The sequence below is a fragment of the Felis catus genome, chromosome A3 (genome assembly GCF_018350175.1).
Source record: "Felis catus isolate Fca126 chromosome A3, F.catus_Fca126_mat1.0, whole genome shotgun sequence".
NCBI lineage: Eukaryota > Metazoa > Chordata > Mammalia > Carnivora > Felidae > Felis > Felis catus.
Window position 1 is genome coordinate 1,382,340 of NC_058370.1, and position 21,656 is coordinate 1,403,995.

At 60.4% G+C, this 21,656-nt stretch overlaps 1 protein-coding gene across 1 annotated transcript in view; it reads right to left on the minus strand.

The window, feature by feature from the left end:
• Positions 1-21,656, minus strand: part of NTSR1 (neurotensin receptor 1) — a 47,388-nt gene that overhangs the window by 23,892 nt on the left and 1,840 nt on the right. The gene's annotated exons all lie outside the window — the stretch shown is intronic.

Below are 21,656 nucleotides of genomic sequence, written 5' to 3' on the forward strand. Positions count from 1 at the left end.
GAAAGAACTGCCATACGGCCCAGTAATTCCACTCTGGGTCCATCCCCTAAAGAGCTGAAAACAGGGTCAGAGAGATCCTCGCACACCCACGTTCACAACAGCGACAGGTGGAAGCCACCCAAGCGCCCACGCACGGGTGAACACAACGTGGTCCATGCACACAGCAGAATGACTCAGCCTTACGAGGAAGGGGATTCTGACACCCGCCACCACGTGGGTGAACCCTGAGGACGTCACGCTGAGCGAAATAAGCCAGTCACGAAAAGACAGAACTCGGGTGCTATTTATAGGAGGTCCCTGGAGGAGCCAAACTCACAGACACAGAGAGTGAGGGGCTCCCCAGGCGCTGGGGGAGGCCGAGGGGGACAGTGTCAGTTTTGCAAAGTGGAAAGGGTGCTGGTGGTGACGGCCGCACAGGTGAGCGGATGTGCTTGGTACTGGGGACCTGTACTCTTAGAAATGGCTACGATGGTGGGTTTTACGGGAGCTTAACCACACACATTGGAAGGAAACGCCAAAATGTGCAAAGAACTCAGCAAGAAAACAAACACCTCAGAAAACGGACCTGCACAGACGACGGACACGTCATCAGAGAAGACCCACAGACGACAAGAGGAGCCTGTGACAGGGGCCCGGCGTCAGGTGCGGAGGGGTTCCCAGGGGAGGCAAGGAGACGATCCGCACGGCTGAGTAGAAAGGGACCAGGCTGCGGGACGGCAGGTGCACCCGAGGTTGGCGGCTGGCAGGAACACAGCAGGTTTGGTGGCTCCGGGAGGCGGCGCGGTGGTTTCTTACAAGACGAACCAGACTCCTACCGTACGACCCAGCAACACCCCTCTATTCACCCGAAGGAGCTGAAAGCTTCCGTCCCCACAAAAACCCACACACGGGTGTTTACGGCAGCTCTGTCCGTAATCGCCAAGACTCGAAGCCACCAAGATGCCCTGGTGGGTGGGGACCACCCAGACAGCAGCAGATCATTCAGGGCTAAAAAGAAATGAGCTCCCAGGCCCTGGAGGCACACGGAGGAAGCCTAACCGCGAATCCCTGAGTGACAGAAGCCACTCTGAGAAGGCTCCACACCGTGTGACTCCAACTCTACGACATTCTGCAAAAGGCACAACCGTGGACCCGGGGACAAAGTGAGTTGGCTTCCGGGTAGAACTCCATCACACCCTTCAGATGTTTGGAAACAGTTACTGGGTCCCCTAGTTCCCACTGCTGTCCTAGGTGCTCCCACCCATGTGGTCACCTTCCTCGGGACACATCCAATTTCATTTAAAACGGGCACAACATCAGAGCATCAAAAGCCAAGCCAGGAGCTGCCAGGTGCCTCTGTGCGAACAGGTGAGTCCGCCCAGTCCCGACCAGACACCGGAGCCATTCCCCTGCAGTGGGCATGGGCGCCTCTCCCCAGCCCTGCCGTCTGGGCTCCGTCTCTCTGATGGTGTCCAACAGCCCAGTCCATCACGTCCGCCTGACTGGGGAGGGGTGCGGTCCGTCCCCCGCCCCAGGCCCCCGGCCCCGGGGCGCGGGATCAGATGTGTCTGGGCCGATGGCTCCAGAGGCCCCTGAAGGGACCAAAGGCGTCTGGCAGAGCTGAGGCAGAGCCCCCACCTGTCCCCCCACAGCCCCTGGCCAGCTTCCTGAGCACAGGAGGGTCACTCTCCTCTCTCCCCCTTCACCATATCCGGGGCCCCGCCAACCGCATCCGGCCTGCCGCTGCCCTCGGCCCACAAGACCCCCCCACCCCCGATCCGAGGATAGGGCCCTCCCGCAAAAACGCACATTGCTGGGGGAGAATCTGCCCCCCCCAGGTCCTAGGGGGGGACAGCGCTGTGATGTGGGGGTGGGACAGTACCCTCACACCTCCACCAGCATCACCAAGAGCCCAGGGTGGGGCCTGACGTTGGGGCCAGTTCAGGGGGTGGGTCTCAGCATTCGTCACCAAGCTCCACGGCCTGCCAGGGCCGTGTTCCCAAACCAACTAAGACCTAAACCTCAAACCTTCTCTGCCCAATGAGCTCCAGCGTGGGCACCCCCTCCCTGGCCCTTGGCGGGAGCACCCTGCCCTGTTTGCCCGAGATACCGGCTTTAGCGATGAAGCCTCACATGCAGGAAGCCCTCAGTCCCGGGCACAGGGGACAGGGCCCCTGGGGCTCAGCTCCTGCTGCCCCTTCCCCACCCATGGCCAGCTGGGCCGAGCTCAGATCCCACAGAGGGGTCGGGGATGTCCCCTGCATCGAGTCAGCTGCCCAGCCGGCCCTGGCTTCTCCTGCACAACCTCCCAGCCCCACATCGAGGCCTGGAGCCCCTGCAGGTGGGGTGAGCACTGCCCCCGGCCACTGCCGCCCACCACCCCACCCCCACTCCAGCCACTCCCCCCTGACCCCCCCCCCCCGCCCCGGCCACTGCCACCCCACCCCCACCCCAGCCACTGCCCCTGGCCTGGAGATGCGGAAGGCGAGAGCTCAACTGCCTGGCCGAGGCCGAGGGCTGATGCCTGTCTGAGCTTCTCAGGCTCAGGCCCGGGCCGGGGCTGAGGGTCCTGGGCCTTGCACAGCAGCCCGACGGAACACAGGTGCCACTCTTGCCCTTGTGTACCCACGGGACCAGGGCAGGGAGGCTGTACGTTTGAGGCCCACAGGCAGGGACTCAGGATGTCCAGGCCCACCCGAGGGGTGCTCTCCCTCCCTCAGATGTCACCACAGCCCTCCCCCTGCCCCCGGGCCACACGGCCACCTGGCTGCTGGTCACCCTGAGCTCTGCCCTGGCTGCTGGCAAGCGTTACAGACCCTCTGAGCACTGAGTGCTGCTACCCGAGGCTGGGCTTGGGCAGGGCCTGACCTCTGGGCTGGGCCTGGGCGGGGACCCGGACAGAGGTGTCCATGGGGACACGGAGGCCTCCCCATGCTGAGGGCTCAGGCCTGGCCTGCTGCAGGCACCGCCCTGTCTGACCTGAGCCACTCCTGGCCATGAGGGTCTGGCGTGAGAGTGGAACAGCCTCTGGTCCAGACCCCCCTGGGATCGGGCTGAGGGTCCCTCCCCGCCCCCCCTGCGATCCTGAAAGCCCCTCGCCACAGCCCCCCTGCCCCAGAGCAGGAGGAGTGGGCCTCCTTCAGCTCTCCCTTCGTGTCACCCCCTTCCAAGGGGCTGGGAACCACAGAGCCTTCCCCAATGGGTCAGCCCTGGGGCTCCAGGGAGTGCTGTCCCCACCCCAGCGCGGTCCCCTGCCCCCTGCAACGCCCCCTCCTGGGGCTGCGCGGACAGCCGACTTGGGCTGAGGAAGGGGCATTGAGTGTACATTTGGACACGGTCGCGTCTCAGCGTTGAGCCCCAAGAGCTGTCCCCGTGTGGACGGGCCGAGGGCCAGACATCTGTCCCTTGGCTCTTGCAACTGGCTTACCTGACTGCTGTTGGGAGGGGTGGGGTGGGGTCGGTGGATGGCCCTGGGGACCCCTCCGCCTCAGCACCACCCCGAGACCTTTTCCTGCCCCGAGGCGCCTCCGTCCTGACCCCAGGGCAGGCGACCGCTGTGTTAGCGCCCTGCAGAGGCAGTTCAGGGCCGGGTGAGCACATGGCCGGTCTGTGACCGCCGGAGGGGACTCCTTGCCATCCGCTCGGCAGAGAAAGCACGGCTCAGAGCCAGCTCGTCCTGCGCGGACATTCTTTCTTCCCCTTTCTCTGAGCAAGACTCACACACAGAGACCCACGTGCGCTCCACCGAGCGCCCGGCCGGCCCCGTGTGGCAGGGGGTCTGAGGGCTGGCGGGCAGCTAAAGCCACAAACGGCTTCAATTTTTACTGAAATAGAAACAGCTCTGCAGAGAGGTGGCTGAGAAATGAGCTCTCTGCCGTTTTTTAGAAACCCGACAGTCAGAATCCGCAAGAGCAGACTGTTGAAAACGCCAGCTTCACTCACTCCCGGGTGGGGCGTCCGGCCGTCCATCCCCGAGATGAGCTCTGGTCGCCTGCTGGCCCCACGCCGGGGCTCAGGGCTGCGTCACTGAGGAAGCAGAGCACGGGGATGGCGAGGGGGAGGGGTGGAGGGCTTCGTGGAGGTGGCAACCCTGGGCCCAGCTGAGCAGGTGGGGGGACATGGCATCTATGGGGGGGGGGACACGAGGAGCCCAAACCTGTCTTCTGCTGCATCCAGCACTAGGTGTGGGGAGCATACGGGGCACGGCAATCCACCCACGTTCCCAGACGTGGAAGCCACTCAGCCCTCCTCCAGGAAGCCCTCCCCGTGCTCTAGCCCACCCTGCCCATCAGTCAACGTTGCTCTCCCTTGTCCTCGTAGGGAGCCCTGGGAGGGGGGCAAAGAGCCACACGGGTCCCGTTGGGCCCTTACGTGCTGTGGCTTTGGGAAATCCCAGGGCTGTGCTGGGCCCGGCACGTTCACAGCAGAGTGAGCACCACAGGGGGGTGGGCACTGGCTCGGCCCTGAACTGGTCACAGAACCAGGGGCCCAGGACACAGAAAAGGCTGCTCTGTTCCCTGGCCCATTTGCTGGCCTTGCCCAGGACCCAGACCCGGCTGGTCTGGGACAACATCTCTCCTTGGGCCCCTCGGGAGGACCCAGGCCCCTTTTGAATTAGCTCGGGCAGCTTCTTGGACACCCACGCCTGCCGGGCCCCACCCCCCCAGTTGGCCTTCCAGAGGCTCCTGTAGACAGAGGCCCCGCCCCTGGCTGCCTGGGCCTGGGCCCTTCACTGTAGAGGCTTTCAGGGTCCTCTACTTCCAGCCTGAGCCCCTCCCTCCAGCCACCCTGGACACGCGTCCTTGTGGGAACCCAGGTCCCCGCTGCCTGTGACAGTCACTCCACGGCCGGCCCAGGGCTCTGAGCCACCGCCCGCTGGCCACGCACGGCGACGCTCATCGGTGTCCTTCCGCTGAGCACCGGTGGCCTCACAGAGCACCGAAGTTGGCTCCGGCCCTGCCTGCTGGCTGGGCCGTGGTGCCAGGCGGTGACGCCCTCGCTCATTTTTGGTGGCCGCGGTAAGCTGTTCGCGCCTTGCGTGCCGCGGCACTTGGACCCACCTGTTGGAGGGGCGTCCGGGCTGAGACGGGCTGTGATCCCACCCGGGCTGCTCCCTGACGCGTGGACGTCTCAGGACGGTGCCGATGAGCTCAGGCGCCCTGCCGGAGGGGAGAAGGCAAGGGGAGCTTTGGGGGGGGCTGTCCCCCCCCTCCACAAGTCTGAGGGGCCGTGGGGGGCCACGGCGGCCTTTGTGCATGGGTCCCCATTGGGGAGGATGGGACTGGGCCCGGTTCCCCAACCGGACCGGAAGGTCTCTCTGGACCAGTGAACACAGGGAAGGCGTCTCGTTCCCGCCACGCGCTCCTTAGGAGCACCAGAGCCCCGCCCTCCAGCCGGTTTCCCGACTGGACTCAGGACCCAGGGGACCGACCCACACGCGGCATCTGGTTTGCAGGCCACCTGCGTGCAGATGGCCGTGTCGGCTTGAGCATCGGACAGTGTCTGTAGCTTTGCTCAGCTGTAGGGGACAAGCTGGAGTTCTGGCCGGGCTGTAGGTGGCCCCATTATCCGTAGAGATAGCACCACTGGCCCCCAACTCAGCCAAATAATGAAGAAAGCCCTCGACGCCTGCGAACACGCCTGGGCTCTACCGGCCTGCCCCGCATGGGACAGCTGGATTCTCCGGGGACCGGCGTGCAGGGGGCAGGGGGCGTCAGCTCTACCTTCTGGGGGGGACACGGGATGCAGAGGGAGGGGCGGCCGGGGGTCTGTCGCCTCCCACCCCCCAGGCCAGGCGCCTCTGCGGTTCTCTTCATAAAGAGCCCGTCCTTCTGGGCTCCCCTGTCCAACAGCGGCTGTTTCTCCAGGGCAGGAGGAATGAAAACACGTTTAATTTATTGCCGATGGAAGCGAAAATCCTCGCAAGTGGGGGCCCAAGCTGCGGGGGGGGGGGGGGGGGGGCGCCTGGAGAGCCATCCTGCTTGCGTCCTGGCCTGTGCTGGGGCTCCAACTGTGCTGCCCCCAGCTCACAAGGTCAGGGCAAGTGTGGATCCAACGCTCCACCTACCTTGTGAATTAGTTACAAAGGTCAGGGAAGGATTCCACTGAACGTCAGCAGGAGGCCCCCCAGAAAGAGCTGAAATTGGCTTTAAACGCCAACCAAAGCATCCGGCCTGGGGCCTGAGAGGAGGTGGCCAGTGGCCACGTGCTGACGACCCCGCTGAGTCTTGGTGAAATGTGGCTCCTGTGTGGTCAAGCCCTGGGGGCTGGGACAGAGCAGAAGATCCCTGGGCCCTTGTGGGAACCACTGAGGCACAGGCAGTGGTTGGAACAGGGGCTTGGAGCCCTCCTGTTCCGGGGCGGGGAGCTCTTGTGGGTGGCAAGGGCACCCGTGCCCCGGGCTGAAGGGAGCCAGGGGCCCTGACCACACCCTGGCCTCACTGCCTGGCCCCCCCCCGTTTCCAGCTTGCCTTTGGGCCAGAGCAACCCCCTGACCACGCTCCCAGCATCCACGCCTGCCCTCCGGCCCACCCAGCACGTCAGAGCCGCCCCGGTGCCGGCCCCAGAATTAAGCCCAGACCCGCTCTGCACGCACGTCCCTGTGGCCTTCACGGTGGCTGCGTGGAGGCACCTTCACGGACCCTGACCCAAACTCAGTGACCTGCACCTGTGCGAAATGTCATGGGCTTGGGGCCGGAAGGCTGGGCCCCAGAACCACAGACATAACACCCCCTCGCCGTGGCCAGCCCGACCGTCAGAGGTGCCTGTCCCCTGTGTGGCCGTGAAAGCCATCTGAGCTCGTGGCCCGGCACAGGGTCAGACAGGAACCAGTCAGCGCACTGGGGCTGGCACGTGGGAGAGCTTCCTGCGACGGGACGACAGGACAAGGTGTGGGCAGGCAGGGCCACTGGCCGGGGCTGGTGCAGGATTCTGAGGCTTGCGCCGGGGAAGCCCGTTCCACTGCAGCCCGGAGGGTCAGGGGAACCGGCAGCGACAGCCCAGCAGGTGCACGTGGAGACAGCGCCCGAGACGCGGCAGGGGCAGACAGGCCACACGTGCCCCGGCGCACCTGCCTCCTCCCGGGTCTCCCGTGGGCCCTGCCTGGTGGGGGGCAGGGCCAGTGGAAGGGAGAGAGGCACTCGGGGCAGGCGCGATGGAGAAAGTGGGGGTTCTGGGGTGAGGGGCACACGGATGCCACATCACATGCCACTGCCTTGGCGGGAAGACGGATTTGTGGTGCCAGCCCCCCAGGGTCACTACCAGCATTTCGTGAGATTACGGACGAAAGGGGGTCCTTGGCATGCCCGAGCTGCGGTCCCTCCCTCCCTATGCCCCACCCCCACCCCCACCAGGGGTCGAGTCCTTGCAGGGGGGCCAGAGGCACTTCCTCAGCTGAAGACACTCAGAGCACAGCCCCGTCGCGCTGGGACGATCGGGACCATCTCATCGGAGGGCCGTGAGCTCTGCACCCCCTCCTCCCTGTTCCTCCCCGTGCATCTATCAGGGGGCCCCGGGCCTGGAGCCGGGGGCCGGTCAAGGGCTCTGGGGACAGAGCGCTGCTTCTGCATCCGGGAGCAAGACGGCCCGGCGGGCAGTGCGCGGGGAGTGAGCCCCCGCTGGGACTTCCGCCTCTGGCCACGAACTGTGGCCCAGTGGGGCTACCGGTGGCCACTGAATGTAGGTTCAGGCCCCGATGCCCAGAACCTGCGGGTGGAACCGTACTTGGAAAAAGGGTCTTTGCAGATGCAGTTAAGGACATTGAGATGAGATCACGTTGCCTTAGGGTGGCCCCGAGTCCGATGACAAGTGTCCCTGTGACAGGAGAGGAGAGCCACAGACACAGAGGAGACACCACGTGAAGACACAGGCAGAGACTGGAGGGGCGCAGCCACGGGTCAAGGGACGCCTGGGGCCACCCGAGGCTGCAAGGGGCGGGAGGGACCTTCCTCTAGGGCCTGTCCACACCTCGGTTTCAGACTTCTGGCCTCCACAGCTGCGACAGGACAGGACAGGACAGGACAGTTTGAGCAGCATGGTCCGTGGTCCCGTGCTACCGTGGCCCCAGGGTCTGCGCACACGGCTCCCGAGACCCACTGCACTTTCCGTGGCCCTCACGACAGGCAGAAGCAGAAGAGGTGTTTGGGGTTAGAGCCTTTTCCAAACAGGAATCTCTGCCCCCGGTGGTTTCCACTGGAGCTTTCTGAGCGTCTTCTAGCTGATCTCAGATCCGACACAAGTGTAGGTATTTTTAACACATTAGACGGCATCTCTTAAACAAGCTGTCAGGAAAATGAATTGCACAGGTTTTACGGGTGCTCACTTTGCCTAAACGCCCTGCAATTATCTGCGCCTCGTCGGCGGGCGCTTGTGACGGGGAGCCTCAGAGGCGCCTCACCGTTCCAGAAAAGCTTCTTCCGCGGGGGTGCGCGTCCCGACCCCAGGTCACCGCTCAAGCGTCTGTGTGGCAGCCTGCGTGGCCGGCTCGGACTTTTTCCCAATCTGCCGAGCCTCGGAGGCCAAAAGGGCCCCCAGAAGACCACTGCCCCTCAAGCCCAGGCCCGGGCGTGGCAAGCGCCCTGTCCTCCTCTAACTCCGCCCAGCACCCAGCTGGGCCCAAGTCTCCCGGGAGGACGGCTGGCCTCAGCAGAATGGGCCTCAGGGCCGGGCAGAGTCTAGGGCCCAGGCATCGTGCCAGCCCGTGGGGGGGCAGAGGGGCCTGTGGGCTGGCCACGTCCCTTCCCGCCTCACGGGGGCATCGCTGCAAGTGCCACACAGGACTGCCAGGGACCCAGCTGCTTGACGCCTTCCTCACGGGGTGCTCCTGTCTGCATTATCCCGCCTCCCGCCCTGGACCCTGGTGCCTGTGCTCCTGGCCCGCTGTCAGGGGAAGATGGGCGGACCGCCTGGGGGCCACCGGGGGTGAGGTTCACCAGAAGCTGGTTTCGAAGAAGCCTAAGCGCTTTTCCGGGGCTTGGCCCTGTCTCCCCGCCCCCCGGCGGTGGGGGAGTGGGGAGCAGGGAGGATTCAGTGGTGCTGTGCAGGGTTCCCCACCCTGAGGACAGTCCAGAAGGGGGTCTCCAGGCTGCAAGTCCAAACCGGCTAGAAAGCTTCCGGCCCCCACTTGGTGCTCCTTTCCTTTAAGGGTTCCCGGGGCGGGGGGGGGGGTGGCGCTGGGAGCTCAGGGGAGCCCGGAGCCCGGGATCCTGGGAGTGGGGTGAGGACAGATGCGATCGCTTCTCCCTCATCCCCAGGCAATAAATAGTGACCCTCGACAGCTTCCAGCCGCGCACATCCTGTTGGGCGCAGCGCCTGACGAGCTACAAATGAGCTCATCTTTGATTTTGGCCCCATCGGCGAGTCCTGGACGTCCCGACGCTCGGGGTTCCCAAGTGACACGACCCAGACGCGCTTCCACTTGGGCCCGAGCCGCGGGGGCTACGGCTCCGCAGTCCTGACAAACCGCGGGGAAGTTACGCAGCCCCCGGCCTGCCGTGAGCGGTTACAACTTAATCACTCCCGAGCGGGGATTATTACCGCCCCAGGACTCTCTGAACTTCAGGAGATTGAAAATGGTGTGTGTTTTTTTAAATAGAGGAAGTGTTTTTTTTGAGTTATGAGAGCACAAAAGTCGCCGAAGAATGCTCTTAACCTTTAAACATGTCAAGGGAGAGTTACTGAACTTTACAATGAAATCACCTTTTAGCAGACAAGGAGCTAAAAACGTTCAAGTCCAAATCATGTCACTCTTTCATAAGCTTCTGTAGCAGAGTCACTGGAACACAGAGGCCGTCTTCAACTTCGCGTTCCTGGGATAACTATGTTTCTTTGTTAGCCATTCTTTTGCAACTTTGTTTTAGTAATTCCTTTGAACCCAAGTCTTCTTATCATAAGCTGCCTGGGATATTTTTGAAAGTAGGCAGCGTTTCAACTCCAGGGATGCGTCCCACGTGGGGTGCTGGACTAAATCCGCTGTCATAAACAGCCATGAAGTTGTACACAGAGCATCGGGCTATTGTTCTCACACACTGGACAATCCGCAGTGCAAGACTGTGGTGGCTGAGGGCGGGGGAACTCCCCAGGTGAGCCCCGCGGTCACGTGTTGATCTTCTTGGGGGTGTTCTCGCCATTGCAACGTTAGGAGTCGGTGGCGGGGGGTGGTGGTCTGGACAGAGCATGGCTATTCCAGTCAAGAGGCAGAACTCAAAAACTGGGGCCACGGGAGCGGTTTAAATCTGCAGAGAAGGCACTTGGGGGTATCCTGCACGGTGGGGGTCCTCAGAAGCCTGAGAGGGGCTCTCCGTGGCTTCTGGGCGGGCTGAGCTGTGTACACAGCCTTCCGGGAGACGGCTGGCATTCTGGCAGCGGCGGAGGGGAGAGGCATCCTTGGCACATGGAGTGTCGTGCTCGGGTGCCAGCAAGCCCGCACCTTAGAGGTAAGCGCCACGCCCCAGAGGGAGGGCCACGCGCGACTCATCTAAGCCCCAAAACCAACTCCAAAACCCCCAGGGGACACGGAGTCTATGGTGGGGTCCTCCCCAGTTAGAAGGGCTTGGGCTTTCTGCAGAGCTGCACGGACAAGGTGTAGACCGAGATGATCAGTCTGCAACCGAGAGCCCCACTAAAGCAAGAACCGACACTCTTCAGAAGAAGATAACACAACAGAGTCTCTTCGACGCGTCATCTGCAACGCCCGGTAGAAATAAAAAATTACGAGATATGCAAAGAAGCAGGAAAATGTGACCCACTGCTAAGAAAAAAAAGCAATCAGCTAAAACAGACCTCTAGGTGAGCGACGGGAAGTGGGAAACGTCAGGTGTGAATGGGTATAATGTGAATTTCTATCAGACGCCGATAACTTAAGGATGCACGTTTATGGCCCTGGAGCAGCCGTTACAGGAATAGAGACAGGTGCACCTAAAAAAGTCAGTGGGGGAAATAAAACGGAATTCTCTGGCGCCCCAGTCAGAGGACTAAGAAAGGGATCTTTGGGAACCACAGAGCGCGGGAGGAAGTGTCGGCAAGGAGACAGTGGGAAAAGGGGCCCCCCAATTCTTGCATGAATCGACAGCAGTCCTGGGGTTACCCTTGACCTGCACATGTATGGGACACACCTAGCAAGCCGGAGTAAGGGCCTGAAAACTGCACCGTGACATAAACCACCTCCAAGAACCAGGACTACACCCTGAACGGTGGGCGCACGGGGGAGGGCATGCGGACGGGACGGACACCACAGCCACCGCCACCAGACAGCTCTCACAGGCTCCCTGACCAAAGGCGAGACTCAACCGAAAACCTCAACGTCTTCCAGAGGGTTCTAAATCACCCCAGATGTCACGGCAATATTCTAAGTGTCCAGAGAGCAATCTGAAATTACTTGATGTTGAAGGAACCGGGAAAACCTAAGTCTTCTGGAAAAGACGACACAGATCGCCCTCAGGAGGACGCAGAAGGTGTTCCCAGACAAGGGCATTACGGCAGGTGTTGGAACCATGCTCCTTGAGGTAAGCCAACTCTCTCGAAATGGATGGAGAGAACCAGTGGGAATTTTGGAACTAAACAATACAGCGTGGCCAGCCAAATCAGCCCTCAGAGAGTGATACGCCCCACAGAGCGCATGCCCTGCGAGGGCACACGCGTCACTCGCCAGCTCAGACCGGGACTCGGGGCCGTCGGACGAACGTGAACCCCTTTGGGGAAGTGAAATCGCGCAAGCATGTTCTCCAAACATATGGCATTACAAATCAATGACAACGTGTCGTCTGGAAAATCCCCAAACGTTTGCAAATTAAACAACACGATTCTAAACAGTCCAAAGAGCAGAGAGAATTAAATCTCAGGAGAAATGAGAAAACATGTTGGACTGAATTAGAACCCATTTTGCAAATTTTGAAATGCTACTAAGGCAGCATTTGGGAGGGAGTCTGTAGCATTAAATGTTTAAACTGCAAAAGAATAAGGCCTTGAATCATGAGTCTAAGCTTCTACCTTAAGAAGTCTAGGAGCTCAAAACAGATTAAATCCAGACAGGCACAGAAAGGAGACGAAGACGGGAACATAAATAAATACGACTAAAGCAGAAAGACACCAGAAAAAATCAGTGAAGCTGGTTAATCGACAAAAGAGTAACAATACGGGTAAACCGGCCGTACTGAGCAGGGGAGAAAAGAGAATGCACAGACCACTGAGATCAGGAGTGGAAAAACAAGGGATTGTTACAGACCCCACAGGTAGGACCCGGTGACAAAGCCAAGCCACGAACTGCAAGCCGCCCAATTTGACAACTTAGAGAAAATGGACCAATCCCCTGAAAGACACAAGTTGCCCGAACTTGGGAAGAAACGCACCCCGGACCCTCTCCGTACCTAGGAAGGGCCTTGAATTCACGGCCAGAACCCGTCCCACGAAACTCCAGGCCCAGACGGGTTCACCGAAAGATTCCACCAAACCTTTGAAGAAGAAATACTACCAATTCCACACAATCTCTTTCAGAAAATGGGAGAGGAGCAAATACTTCTCAGACCATTTTATGAAACCAGCATTATCTGGACACCAAAACCAGACAAAGACATACAAGAAGCCAAGGCTGCAGACCAATGTGTCTCAGGAGCGAACACACAAAGATTCTCAACCAAGTATTAACAAACCAAATCCGGCAACATACAAACGGGACGATACGTGACATGACCAGGTGGAGTTTGTACCAGAAACGTGAGGCTGGGGTCGACCCACGACGCAGCGATTGCGGGACGAGGTATTTAGGCAAAGGACACAGAAATACAGACTTGAAGGGGCACACGCACCACGATGTTCACAGCAGCACCCTCGACAACAGCCAGACTATGGACACAGCCTGCATGTCCATCGACGGATGATGGATGAGGAAGATGTGGTGTTTATATATAGCGGAGTACTACTCAGCATCACAAAGAATGAAATCCTGCCATTTGCAACGACGTGGATGGAGCTAGAACGTAGCATTATGTCAAGCAAAGTAAGTCAGAGAAAGACAAATACCATATGATTTCACTCATATATGGAATTTAAGAAATAAAACAGATGAACATATGGGAAGGGGGGGAAGAGAAGAGAGGGAAACAAACCATAAGAGACTTAGATACAGAGAACAAACTGAGGTTGATGGAGGGAGGGGGGTGGGGGACGGGCTAGATGGGGGATGGGCACGAAGGAGGGCACGTGTTGGGACGAGCACGGGGTGTCGTATGTGAGTGATGAGTCACTGGGTTCTGCTCCTGAAACCAATATCGACCTAATGAACTAGAATTTAAACAAAAATTTGAAAAAAAAAAAAAAAAAAGAAAAGAAATGTGAGTCTGGTTCAACATTAAAAATCAGTCAATATTTTCCACTGATACAAGGCGCCCAGAGTAGTTGTGTCCACAGAGACAGAAGTAGAGGGCAGGGCAGGTGAGGGGGCAGTGGGTGGGGCAGGGGCAGGGCAGGGGGAGCAGGGGCGGGCAGTGTGAGGACCAAGTTCTCGAGTTCTCGTCTGGGAAGATGAAGGAGTCCTGAGGGCAGGTCATGGGGACGGTCACACTGAAATGTGGGTGTGCTCAGTGTCATTGAAACAGACACTGGCTAAAATGGTGAATTTTATATTATATACGCTTGACCACAACAAAACGCTAATCAATGTAATTCACTGTATTAACTAAGGAAGAAAAATCATACGATCACACCAATAATGGAGAAAAGGCATTGGACAAAATTCAGCATCCGTTCATGATAAACACCCTCAGCAAACTAGGAATAGAAGGGAAATTTCTTAATCTGATAAAGATCATCTACTAAAAGCTTAACAAAAAACCTCATATTAATTATAAAGCACGAACACGTTCTCTCCAGGATCAGGAACGAGGCCGGGAGATTTTCTCTTCTGAACGTATCAGACGTCACAGCCGGCGCGATGAGGCAGTAAAAGGATATTACAGGCATACAGATTGGACAGGATGAAATGAAACTTTCTCTATTCACAGACGACAGGACTGCCTGCACAGAAAACCCCAGGGAACCTCCAAAATTATTTGCAGAATTCATACGTGTGCTTACCATGGTCACAAGACACACATCAACCCACAAACCCACTCACATTTCTCTATGCTGGCCGTCCACGACGGGAAAGAGAAAAAATTTTAAGAGCCCGTGCGCGATAACCCCAAACACGAATACTTAGGCGTAACCTAACCGAGCACGTCAGGATCTGTGTGCCGGCAGAGGCACAGTAACCGCGGCAAAGGGGACCTAACCAAACAGAGGGCTGCGTTGTGCTTGGGGACCAGATGTCTCAGGGTTAAGATGCCAAGTCTCCCCCCACTGAGCCACACACTGTCCCAGTTTAAATCAAAACCCCTGCGGGCGCTTCTGTGGACGCCGAGAAGCGGATTCTGACATTTACATAGAAAACAAAGGAACGAGAGTAGCACAGGGCTTCTGGGAAAGAACAGGAGGACCGAGGAGCCCGCCGTCTGGAACACCCCCCACAAGGCTGCGGTGCTGGAGGCAGTCTGGGGACAGGGACGGCGCAGCCACGCAGACGGAGGAAGGTCTGGGCAGAGCCCCGCACGGGAGGTCAGGTGACTTTTGATGGAGGTGCCAAAAAGCTTCAGCGCAGAGAAGATCGTCTTTTCTCGAGCGGCACTGACCGCTTGGATGTGGATATGTAAAAAGAAAAGACAAGCATCCATAGCTCACCCTGTGGAAAAATTAACTCAAAACAGACCATAAACCTGCACGTGAAACATAAATGACGAAGATGATGGAAGGAACCGGGGAAGGGGATCTTCGTGAATTCCTAGACACAACACCAAGAGTGTGATTCGTTAAAACGTCTGATAAGTTGCAGTCTGTCAAAATGACAGCTGTTTACTCTGTGACAAACAAGGTCAGGAAAATGCACAGATGAACCACAGGGGAGAAAACGCTTGCGAAGCACGTACCTGCACAGAGGACTCGTATGCAGTTTTCAAAACTCTCAAAATTCAGTAAGAAAACAAGTCAGTTTAAAACCTCTGGGGGGCTCCGTCGGTTAAGCCTCCGACTTCGGCTCAGGTCAGAATCTCGCGGTTCGTGGGTTCGAGCCCCACGCTGGGCTCTGCGCTGACAGCTCGGAGCCTGGAGCCCGTTTCAGATCTTGTGTCTCCCTCTCTCTCTCTGCCCCTCCCCTGCTTGTGCTCTGTCTCTCCCTCTCTCTCTCTCAAAAATAAATAAACACTAAAAATGAAAAAAAAATACGTAAATAAAAACTGGGCAAGGTACCGAAACCGACATGTTGTCAGAGAAGGCGCACAGACGCGGACAGAGCGTGGCGAGCCGCTCCACGGCACCGATCATTAGGGAAGCGCAAACCAAACCTCAAGGTCCCACGGCACACCCCTGGGAGCTAGAGGAAAACAAGGGTCGCGCCTACGACAGCAGGTGCGGGCAGCCGCAGAGCGCCTGGACGTTCCATACGGCACCTCCACCCGGGAAAAGCTTGGCCGTTTCCTAAAAGGTCGAACACCCTCCCGTATGACCCGGCAACCCGGCTCCCTCCTTAGGGTTCACTCCGGAGAAATGAGAACGCACGTTCACACTGAAGCTTGAACCAAGGACGAGCTGCTGCTCAAAACTGGAAACGAGCCAGTGCCCCTCACCCGGCAAACGGATACACAGACGTGGTCCCAGCTTCAACGGAATCCTCCATAAAAGGAGGAAGAGCTCTCGACTCAGACAACAGCGAGCACCGTGGTAAGTGACAGAAGCCAGACTCGGGAGGTGACGCCCCGTGAGGCTCCATTTACGTGACATTCTGGAAAAGGTGCGGGGCTGGGAGGAAAACAGATCCTGGGACGGGGCAGGCCCGCCCCAAAGCAACAGGACAAGACGAAGCTTTGGGGCGACAAGACTGGCCGCGATGCTCTGAGCTGCGGTTACGGGGCTGTGTGCGTTTGCCAGAACTCGGAAGGAAGCAAAAGGAAACTGATTTTTACTAGGTGTAGATCTTAAATCTTTTTTTCAGTTTATTTATTTGAGAGAGTGGGCGTGTGTGCACGCGGGGGAGGGGCAGAGAGAGAGAAGGAGAGAGAATCCCAAGCAGGCTCCAGGCTCTGAGCTGTCAGCACAGAGGCTGATGCGGGGCTCGAACTCACAAACCGCGAGATCACGACCTGAGCTGAAATCAAGAGTTGGACGCTTAACCGACTGAGCCCCCAGGAGCCCCTCTAGGGGTAAACTTTAAAATAAAAGGTTTCTGGCAGGACCCGGGGGGTGCACGGGGACCCCCAGAGCGTGGACGCACACGGATGACAGAAACAGCTCCCAGCCCCGGGACGAGGACCCTCCCGGGAGGAGAGCAGCTCTTGTTGCCTTAAAACCGCAGATCGGGGGTCCTGGTGTCCCCACGAACGCCACTGTTCTGTGGTGTGCGCGTCGCGGAGCCCTCGCGTGGCGCCCGGGGCCGTCCCAAGCACCCCAAGGGTCCTGACCCACTGGGCCGCGAGCCGCCACCCGCAGCTGGTGGACAAAGAAATGAGGTGCAGGTCGTGTCGCTTGGCCAGGGTCCTACGGCTGGCCAGCAGTGAGGCCTCCGTGCTGCGTGCCCCCGAGGGGCCCTACTGCCCCCCTGCCCCCGCCCCGCCCCCACACCAGCCCAGGGTGATGACGCAGGGGTGCGGTCCCGCAGGCTGCAGGGGAGCAGCCTCCTGGCTGGACCCGAGGAGCCCGGCCCTCACCGGACGGCACCAGGCCGGGCCGGCCACACAGCCCCTAGTGGCTGCACCTTTGCCAGTGGCTGCTGGGGACGGCAGGTGTCTCTGGGGCCCAGGCGGAGCCCAGGGCCATGAGCTCGGCAACACTGTGCTCCTCTGGGTGTGGGAGTCAGGCCCTCGTCCCCTGTGTCTCCTGGGCCCCCAGCACCTGCCTGGCTCTCGGTGCGAGCGGAGGGGAGACGGGGCTGCCGGGCTTTGAGCTCCCCGCGAGTGTTCCCAGGACCCCTCGGGTCCTTCTGGGCCATTGGGCCTTTAGGAGGACCATGAGAGGGGACCTGGTGCCCCCCAGGGCCTTCACGGGGTGAGGTCTCCGAGCGCCCTCAGCTTGGTTCCTGACGCGCTCACTGACACGTAATTCAGTCATGAAATTACCCCTCAGTCCACAGCTCCACGAGCTCTGATAAAAGCCCTGCCACGTAAGGGACACCAGTCAGGAGGCAGGACACTGATGGCCCAAAGTCGACCCCGCCCCCAGCCCGTCAGCCACTAATCTGTCCCCAGTGCTGTCCCTTTTCCGGAATGTCGGTGGTTTTCTGACGGTGCTGCTTTCGCTCAGCGCGTTCCTTCGGGGACCCCGACGCTTCACGGGCGAGGAAAGGCCCGAGACCCCGCAGACGAGGGCGGACAGCAGTCAAACCTGGACCCAGGAAGTGGGAGTGGGCGAGGCTTAATGGGGACGCAGAGCCCTTCCCGACTGACGGCCGAGTGCTGGCGGTGGGGACGGCTGAACCGGTAATCTGCTGTGTGTGCGTCACCACAATGGAAAACAAGAAAGGCTTCAGATGCCTTTTCTCCTCGTAACACAAGCCACTGGGAGACCAGATGGGGTGTGTGGCTGTTCCTTCTGTGCTGGAGGGAAACAAAGCCCCACCCCCCCCAGCCCCGACATCATGAGCAGGTGGGATACCCTCCCCCCGCTGCCAGGCACACACCCCCCCAGGACCGCCCGTCCTGCAAGCCTGTCCTCCCTCGGTGGACACTCTGCCCTTGGGCAGTGCCCGGCTTTGACAGCTGGCTCGCAGCCTTCACGGCGATTGCCCTTTCTGGCCCAGCGTCTAACTGGAAACCCCGCATTGGGCTTACCGGCCCCATCTCTTTAATCCCCAGGGCACTGGCGCTGATTTCAGAAGGTCCCTCACTTAGGAGGCGGAGGGGGACCCATGCTCTGGGGGGGGCCGCTGCGCCCTCAGTGCCCAGGGTGGGGGGATGTGATGGTACCGGCTGGGAGCTGGGCACTCTGGTGGGGACCCTGCGGCTCGCTACCCTTTGCCCACGAGAGTGCCAGCATCACTGAGGCCGGCCGGCGGCGACCACCAGGCCTGCGGCTCACAGGCAGGGGCAGGAATGGAGAATCGAGGTGCCACAGGGCAGAGGCCCTGAGAAATTGCCTCCTGGTCTAATTTTATTGGGCCCAATCTTCTCCCACTTTGTGGAGGCGGGTCCTGGCTGCCTCTGCCCCCGCGGAGCCGCGTCAGCCCTTGAGGGCCCGTGATGGAGCTGCCTCGGCTCTGGGCAGGGGGGTGCGGGGCGCCAGCTCCTCCCCCACGCCCCTGCTCCTCCGGAAAGACGGTGTATCCCTGCCGGGGACACGCCTGTCTAGGAAGGTGAACAAAGGAGCAGGGAGCCCCCAGGAGCAGGATCCTTCGGCCGCGCAGCTGCTGCGAGGCCCGCGGGGGCTGGAAACAGCAACAATGAAGTGACAGCTCCAGAGCCCTCGCTGGTGCCCACCAGGCTCCCCCGCCCCTGCCCTCGCCTGGGCACCGCGGTGCGCGCGGGGTCGCTCTGCCCCGGGAGGCTTCCGGGCTCCCTCCGGCCCTGCCCACGGAGCAGATTTCTCCGAGGGCGGACACACTTTGCCGCTGGTTTGAGCATCACAGAGACCATACGTTTACCAAAAAACAGCAGAACCAGGTCTCCCCGGAGGCAAGGCCCTACCGCCCCCAGGACATTCGCCAGGGACAGGGCAAGACCGCCTCGGGGCACCACGTGAGCGCTCACTTGGGTCCCTGGGATTCTGCCCAGTCATGTCCCTCAGCACCGAGGGCTGGGGTGACCCTGATCCTGGGGGCCGATGCGCACGGCACCTGTTAGAGAAGGATGGGTCCTGAGCTTCCCTCACCAGCCTGCTGCACACGCCGGTCCCCCAGATCCTGTGCCCCGAGCAGCACAGAGGCCTCCCTACTTTTGACGGAAAAGATGGGGCCTCCCAGACCACCCGCTGTTAACCGAGCTGCACAGACAGCCTGCCGTGTGGACAGGATGCTGCACGGGCACACGGTCAAGTACAGCTGTATGTGCTCATGTATGTGTGCATGCGTCTGTGTGTGCGTGTGCGTGTGCAACCTGTGTGCACATGTGTGCGCATGTATGTGTGCAAGTGTCTGTGCACGTGTCTGTGTGTAAGCACACACGTGTGTTTATGTGTAATACGAGCACATATGTGTCTGCGTGTGCCTCTTTGCATGTCGACGTGCACGCGTGTGCACGTCCGTGTGTCTCTGGGTATCTCCATGTTCGTGCATGTATGTCTGTGCATGTGTCTCTGTGTGTGCACCTGTATGTGTTGGCATACGCGTGGCCACAGTCCCCAGGCTTGAGAACACTGGTCCGGAGGTCAGCGCCTCCCCTCCCCCCTTCTCTAACCGGGAGAACACATGGGGACAACATGAGTCTAGGGAGCTGGGGCTGGCACCAGGCAGAGCTGGTGACCAGGTTAGCGACCGCCTTGGGGCAGGCGGCATATTTGCTGCTGAGTCCTGGGTCAGGCTGGGGGCCGCCGGGATTAGGAGGCTGGACCAGACCCCAGCCACGTCCGATCTGAACCAGATGCACAATCCCCCCAGGCGTCTGCCACCCCTGGTCACCGGTCCCCTCGGCTCACTGCCTTTGGAACTCGCCGCACTCAGTAAGTGCTCAGGACGCATTCGCCGGAGGGATGGGCATCCCACCCGAGCAGCAACAGAGAGCGTGGCTGAGGTCAGAGCAGGGACCCGGCAGGGCTGCGTGGGACCAAACACGACCCAGCCCGGGGCAGATCCACAGGAGCAGGGCCACCGGTGCGGCCCGCTGCCCCACCCCGGGCAGACACCTGCATGAACGGTGGAGGCGAAAGTTCTCAGAGGAACTTTCTAAGGGGAGGGCCCCTCGGTGGCTGGTGCGCGCACGTCTTTCACTCAGGACGGCTGCACTGGAACCAACAGTGCGTTGGAAAGCCTGAGTCCAGTTCCCTCCTAGGGCCAGAGGAGGGACCGGATTAGGGAACGTGGCAGGCTCCGTGGGCTCCTCCTGCCAGACGCCCTTGTCAACTCGGGGCCCAGGGCCTGGGGTCTCCGCCGGCCCGGGCGTGGCCCTGCCCTCTGTACAAGCTCCCCTCGGCCCAGCTCCAGGCTACCTGCTCAGATAATGAGATACCTGCTCAAGATGTGTTCGGCAATGACCATTCTAAGCTGCTCAGATATCTGACTGAACCACCTCATTTCTAAGCACTAGTTTGCATGTAAGTGCCCAGCATGGGCTCGTGCGGATGGTGGGGAGGGGCGGTGGGGGGGGGGACGCTGGTGGCCTCCTGGGGGACACACAGGCTGGGAGAGGCCCCCGCTTTGGAAAGAGGGTCCATTCGATCGGCCAACGGCTGCACGCTTCCACCATGGCCGGTGAGAGGGCGACGCACGGATGGACACAAGCACCCAGCCCCTGCCGGGCAGACGTCGCTGCTTAAAAGACAGTGGACGTTCGCCCCCCGTCCTGCCAAGCGGCCCAGAGGCCCGAGGGGGAACGTCAACCGGGGACACCTCTCCTGAGAGGGAGGGGTCGTGTAGAAGGGCCCGGCCACACTCCTGCCGTCCGCCCTTGGCCGTCAGCATGAAGGGAAGGGCGCCTGGAGTGAGCCCTATCAGTCCTTCCCAGCACAAGACTGCGGCCGATCTGGGGGGCGTCAGGAAGCCAGTGAGCGTTTGGTAAATGCTGGGGCAGCACTATGTCCGTGGGTGCAGAAGTGGGGCCTGTCCGTAGTCAGTGCTCAGCAGACATCCTGGACGAATGACACGCCCTGGGCAGTGTGGGTGTGGCACCCTCTGAGCACAGGGACTCGGAGAGACGGCCCTTTGAGAGGTGAAGCAGTGTCACTGAGGCGTCTGATCGCGTGGGGCCAATGGAGAGGACGCTTTGGGGGGGGGGCGTGCCCAGTCTGCTCTGCTGTGGTTTGTTTTTGATGATCCAAACCCGACTGCTCCCGGCCAAGGACCCCGAGAGCCAAAGGGGCAGGGGTCCGAGTGGAGGCGTCTCCTGGGGTGGGGGCAGCGAGTGTTACTGACTCGACTTGCTGACCTGAACGGCCGCGTCATACCTTCAAAGGCAGGCGGGAGTGGCCCCGGGGCCCAGCCGAGCGAGACAGGAGCAAGGGAGAAGACTCGGGCCTCGGGAGGAGCGGGGACAACTTCCCACCGTTCACTGCATGCGGCCCTGCGTGCCCTTGCCTCCTGTGCAGATAGGCGGCTGGGCTCTACTCATTTCCCCGCTACGTGTGGCTGGGGTGGGGGTGCCTCTCCACGCAGGGGACCCCGTGGCCACAAGTTCTCAGTGCAGGTGTGGGGGGGCCACTCGTGGTGGGTCAGCCAGAGCCCAGGGAGTGACGTACAGATGACAGCTCCTACCCCACTCCCAGCATGAGTCCTGCCGGGCCGTGTGGAAGGACAGCCCCATGGGGACAGTGGCCCCCCGGCCCCGCCCACCGTCCCCACCCCACCTGCACCTCTGTGGCTACCCGGTCCTGGGGCCATGACGCCGTCCACGGTGGCATTTCTGTCCTGGCCTGAGAAACCTTGTCTCCAGGGCCAGAACCCCCCACCTGCCAGGAGGCCTTGTCGGAGCCGATTCCCGGGGAGGGCTCCCGCCTGGGCTCTCGAGACACCTTCC